The sequence below is a fragment of the Panthera tigris genome, chromosome A2, assembly GCF_018350195.1.
Source record: "Panthera tigris isolate Pti1 chromosome A2, P.tigris_Pti1_mat1.1, whole genome shotgun sequence".
Lineage (NCBI taxonomy): Eukaryota > Metazoa > Chordata > Mammalia > Carnivora > Felidae > Panthera > Panthera tigris.
The window spans coordinates 137,295,892-137,302,507 of record NC_056661.1 but is presented as its reverse complement, the minus strand read 5'-3'; positions in this window follow the sequence as shown (position 1 = coordinate 137,302,507).

Below are 6,616 nucleotides of genomic sequence, written 5' to 3'. Positions count from 1 at the left end.
AAACTACAAAAACCAGGCGTCCTTGCGAATGGAGCGCAACAGAATCTGAAATGCGGTGCCTATGTTTATTTGTTGATTTTTTGCACAGGGGATGACGGGAGTTGTATGCGCCTGCAGAACACAACTAGGAACAACTTTTCACCTGTTCTTTACTGCTATGATTCCATACCCTAGCGTTTGTGAGTCATAGATTTCAGATAGTGCTAGGCAAATAGAAAATGTTCCAACGCTAGAATAATCAGCAAAGTTCGGGCGACTTGGATTGTTTAAAACAGAACTCTCTGTTGGAATTTATCCTTAATATCCACTGCTAAAAATATAAATGGGACTTCTGGTTGGCTTCCATGTAACTAAAATAGTGTACACTAAGAATATGGGGTGAATATGAATTTCCCATATTAAAAGATGCAAAAATAGCCCTTTATAGTCTCCTACACATTTTATTTTGCGGTCTGTCTCACTGTCATGGTAATGTAATTGAACTATACATAGAACCTGCACCCACAAAAAAGAAGAAATAGTGAACAGGTAGAAATAACGGATGAAAACAATATCTAAGGGGCTGTTCTAATAATCACTTTAGATTACGTTGAGTAAACAGCCTGTATTAGATGTCTATAGTCCTGGGCGGTGTCTATTTCTACCTTTTGACTCCTCCCCGCACATGCTCCACCGTGATGTATTTAGTCTTTCACTGCTCAGTTTTCTTTTTCTTAAAAACGTTCGCACTCAATAAAGGTTGGATTTTGTTCTTTTCCACCTGTCTTAGCTCTATCTGTTTTTGAGGGAAATTTGTCTTTAGTTCATAATTTAATGTTCTATTTAAATATTTTTCAGATTGGAGTTGAAACATTTTATGCATTTAAGTTTCCTGCTTTCCCCCTCCTTTACATTTTCTTATACTCAAGATTTTCACCGCTCTTAATCAGGATACTTACCTGTCATTTTGATGAATGTCAAAGGAAACTTACCTCAGTTCTAATAATTAACTAGTTTACTTTCTGTACTTTTATCTAAAATCTGGTGCTTTCAGTCTTCCTCCCTCCCACATTCCTTCCCTTCCTTCCTTCCTTCCTTCCTTCCTTCCTTCCTTCCTTCCTTCCTTCCTTCCTTCCGACTGCTTTTAAGATCTCTTAGATATTTTTGCAGATATTTTTGCAGTTTCTCAGGGGTGAATCTAGGTTTGTAGCTTCTTTCTTTCTTTCTTTCTTTCTTTCTTTCTTTCTTTCTTTCTTTCTTTTCTTCTTACCGTTCAAAAAAATTTTAAGCCATGCTTGGATTTGAAAGGATTGCTGAATCTCAAGATTAATGTCCTGTAATGATTGTAGAAAATTGTCAACCATTTTCTCTTATGTGTTGCTTGTTTTCCATGTTCTCCATTATCTTTTAGAACATCTATGAGACACCTCTAAGACTTTCTCACTTTATCCTCCATTTTTTGGTCTTTATTTTATATGGTCCATCTCAATATTTTCAGATAACTTTTAATTTTTACAAATTCTATTTGATTCTTTTTGAGCCATTTTCTAATTTCTTATACATATTAAACATCACATGAACATCAAACAATCTATATTCTGTATCTGTTACATCCCAAACTGGACGTTTTATGGATCTTTTGTGCTGTTTCTTCTAGCTTTTGCTCATGGTGCCTATTTCTTTGTGGATTGTGATTTTGGATTCTGCACTCATGTTTCTGGGGTTGTAACTGTCAGAATTATCAGAGGCCAGAGTTAAAATTGAGTTTTCCTAGACAATATTGGAATTTGCTTCTGCAAAAACCTAGGACCAGATTAAACTTTTCACTTAAAGTGTATTGGACTGCACAGATAGATTTCATTTGGCCTCAGATCCAAATGGCTTGGATTTGATTCTCAGAGGACATTCCCAGAAGAGATTTTGTTTTTCTTTCCTAGATTCCAAGGTCAAGTCAGCCATCAGATTTCTGACAAGTCAGAAATCTGACTTATGCATCAGATTTCTTCCTCATTCACCCTTACACTGGGAATGTAGTCCTTTAGGGCTTCAGATATTTGCCCCTGTTAGATTCCTTCTTTTAGATGGGTTCTTGGCTTTATTTCCTGACATTGGCATGCTGCACAGCTATAAAAGCAGGAGCTAAGGGCGCCTGGGTGGCGCAGTCGGTTGAGCGTCCGACTTCAGCCAGGTCACGATCTCGCGGTCCGTGAGTTCGAGCCCCGCGTCAGGCTCTGGGCTGATGGCTCGGAGCCTGGAGCCTGTTTCCGATTCTGTGTCTCCCTCTCTCTCTGCCCCTCCCCCGTTCATGCTCTGTCTCTCTCTGTCCCAAAAATAAATTAAAAACGTTGAAAAAAAAAAAATTTAAAAGCAGGAGCTGTAGGTGTCCAGAATTTGACAGATAATCTCTTGACAAAATCCCACTTTGGCCCTCACTTATTTTTCAGGATACTCTCATTTTTCTTCTTTTTTTTCTTTTGTTCCTTTCTGAGTATTCCTTCATTTCCTACCCGTTCATCGATGTATTTGATATTTTTTTTTAACCTAGCAGTTTTCAGCAGGTGTTTTTTCAGAATAGCTAAAATAGCATGCTATGAAAAACAAGAGAAATAGAAACTGAAGTCTTTCATTTTAGTGAAAACTGAGCTTCTTCAGGGAGTTTTCCATTTTAGGGAAAAATGAAATAATAGGAGGATCCCAGTTCATTCAATATACATATATACTTCAGAAAAACCAAAACATAATAAAACTTACATGCTATGTATTTTAGTTAACGAATGTAATCCTCATTTATGGACCATGTATCACATGCAGAAAATTATACATGTACACACATATGATAGTTTCTTACATCATTAGACTGTATAGTAGGTGCTACTTGGGGTGCCTGCCCACTCACAACCACTACCGTGTTTTTTGGCAGTGCTCCTTATATACAGGGGTGATGGTATCAGGACTACATTATTGTGCTCTCTGATCCTTGCTCATTAATTTACCAGGGATGGACCAAAGCTGGGCCTATTAGATGCACTCTCTTGGGATCTGAAATTGGGAATGAAGAGACTTGGAGACTGAAGGCATCGTGGCAGATCTGCAGCACAATAAATACATGGTCCACAAGCTTCTGCTGCTTCTCCTTGCTTTCACCCCCCCCCCCTTTCTCTGTCACTTTCTCACTAGTCACTAGTTGTATGACCTTGGGAAAGTTATTTTAACACTCTGTCTCCAATTCCTCATTTGTAAATGGAAATAGCAATAGTAGCTAGTGTTAGAGAGAAATAATACTGTCTATGCAAAGCACTTAGGTTGATGCCCAGTGAATGGTATGATGCAATAAATTTCAGCTTCCATTACCGTCCTCAATGAGTCCCCACCTAAGTTTCTCAGGTTGTAGATGCTCCTTTGTGCTTCTCTGAACTTTGCCTCGTGCCCCTGTTTATTTTGTGGCTGGGCACCACCTAGAACTCCAGGATTGTCCCACCTCCAACTGTTGTAATGTCACTGTCATGTGAAATTCAAAGAAGTGATGTGGGGAGGGTTATATCAGAGTACTACTTAAAAATGGATGCAAAATACGACTGTTACCGAGTCTATGAGAAAGGAAAGTTTAAAGCCTTCATATAGCATGTTTTCAGGCAGACCTTTGCCTTACGTCTTAAGATTCTGCTGCTTCTGTATCTTATAAAGAAAACTCGATCCTCAAATCTTCATAGTAAAACTTTGAAATAAAATATTTTCTTAGCTTTGGGCCAAGTAGTGTATCCTCTCTGACAGACTTCTGTAATATGGGAGGAAAGCAACTAAAATTCTGTCTTTACATGAATGACTCTAATTTTACATCTTTTAAAATCCATTGAGTCACTCACTGGATCAGTTATAAGCAGCAGGATAATAGCCTTCACTTTGAGTATCTCTGGATGTTTCCAGCCTTTCCTACTCAAAATACCCACTAAAAAAACTTCTAGGGAAGGTTCTAGTTTCCTGACCTTGTTTGTGGGTGTTTGCAATAGAGAATCTGGAGAAGAAGGGAGAAGGGAAGAAGACAACAGGGGATTAATGGGAGAGTGGGGGTTCAATGGATGGGAGAAGGAAGATATCGAACAGGGTGATGGAGAGATAGATATGAAGCTGTTATAAAACCATTCCCTCCAAACAAAGGGAAATTTGAGATAAAAAATAAGAAAAAGCTTGAAACTAAGAGAATGAAATCCTCAGGTGCCAGAAGTGAAAAGTAAACTCAAAGTCGCAGTAGTGAACAGGAGTTGGAGCTGAAGGAGTAGAGGGTTTATAGGCCTTAACTGTTGGGTCTTGGGTTCTGACTATAGCAGAATGAAGACACTGCAAATTTTGAAATGAACTTCTAGACCCAGGGTGGAGCTGGGGTGCCGTGTTAGCAAACTGAAACTCAGATGATAATTGTCACATCCCTGTAAATGTTGCTCTTGATCAGAAATGCATTATCTTCCAATCAGCCAATCCCCAGATGCCAAGTTAATTCTAGGCTTTATACTTACTTTCTTATTCTTTCTCATGTGAAGGAAGGTTGACTCCTTCCTTCCTGAAGGAAGGTGTGGCTCCAGCTACTCAGATATTTTTATTGTTTTCTTCTTTATTCTTTATTCTTTATCCTATAAAATCTTCCTGCTTTCTACCCCATTTTGCAGTTCTCTGAAAGGAGACTGTCGACTTTGTTGAAGTGTTACAGTTTTTTTGCTTTTTGATTTTTGTTTTGTATCATCTAAATTACCTTCTTTAATCTTTTTGTAAACACAAGCCTGGGGTCATATACTTGTAGGGAAACTAAAGATAACCATCTTGCAAAAAGCCAGCAATCTCAACAGACTGCTTCAGCGAAACTGACTGGGGAAACATCAAAGAAGCCACCCACCCATCTAAAATCAAGGGAGAGAAGGCAGCCCAGAGAAATTTAGACCTCAGACCTGCACCGTGCCTGAATGTCGAGTCCGAATTCATACTCCTCACAAGGTACAGAGACCCTTTACCAAGATAGTAAACATCGGTCTGGCCCATTTGAACCATGAAGGGGCCCATATAGGAGACAAATACAATACCCATTAGGATTGTGCCTCAAGCTAGGACACAAAGAACAACAACTTGTGTTGGAAATAAGCACACGTTCAAATATTACAAACCACTTAGGAAACAAAGACTCTGAGAGACTTCAGCAGCTAGAATAAACAGGGAATTCTAAATGAAAGTATCAGAAGTTATCATTGATGAAATCAATCCGGAAAGTAGAACAAACGAGCAAAGAGAAAATCAAAAAGATATAAAAATTGGAGGGTCAATCTTGAAGTTCCAATATCTGATTAATAGGAATTCCTGAAAGAGAGAACAGAAAAAAAAAATGGAGACACTAAAGACTATATGCTCTATCATGATATTGAGATGAAGTTTCTGATTAGATAAAACTAATCCATGGTGATAGAGGAGAGTGGCCACCTCTGGGGAAATCGGGTGCTTGACTAATCTCAGAACCCTTAACTGACAAGAACTGTTTCTTATGCACTGCTCTATTGATAGCTTGCAGAAGGCCCTCAATTCGTACTTGTTGCATGAATAAATAGAAGCAGGACTGGCTGGATGAAGCCTTTCAAATCAGACAAACCTGAGTTTGAACACAGTCTCTGTTGTTTGTTCATGTGACCTGAACCAAGTTACTTAATGTCCCTAACATAGTTTCCTCATCCGTGAAATGAGAGTAAGGAAGGGTAACTGGCACTGTCAGAATATGGGGAGGCTCAAAGAAAATAATGAATAAGAGTATCTAGCACCGTGACCTGTGCAGAAATGTAATCATGAAACAATGTTATTTGTAGAAGTGACAGCACCATTAGGTAAATGGTCTAGTAAGTACTGGTCCAAGGGCATCGCGATGGGAATGTTTGCCCCAGAGCAGACAAATAAGGGAAATCGTTGTCTTTGGGATTTAAAAACAATAATAAAACTGACTTTTACAGTCTGCTTTTATTTTTACTATGTGCCAGCAATTCTAAATAATGTCAGTGATAAAATATTTCTCCCTGAAAAAAAATATTTTGTTGGTTTAAGTTCTAAACTATCTCTGAAGTTATGGTTGAAGTTAATAAGTGGCACTACATATTCCTGTTAAATAATGGCTTGGACAGAAACGTTGAAAGCACAGTGATTATAAAGACAAAGACATGGAACTTGAGTTATTTCAATTATAGAATACTATATGATCACTTGTTGGAGTTTTTCTTTGTATTTAAATTTTAAAACAGTAAAACGGACTATAAACTACCAAGTATGATATTTTTGCTCATCACATGCAAATTTTAGTTCATACATGAAACATATTACTGAATTTAATATCTTGAAAATACAAAATGTATTATTTTCAAATTGTTATTCTTGTTTAACTGGTACTTAATTGCTATTATATTTTAATGTTATTAGTGCAACAAGCCCGTATGTTTTTCCTTTTTCAAAAAAATGCTTGAATATAATTAAAAGGAATTAATCTATTACTTTTTTCCTTTTCACTGTAAAATTAATTAATTAATTATTCATTGTAAGCATGATTATGTAATGAAGTTTAACAAAAGAAATTTTATACTGTCTGAGTTTCTTTTCTGGCCATTATCATCATTTATTT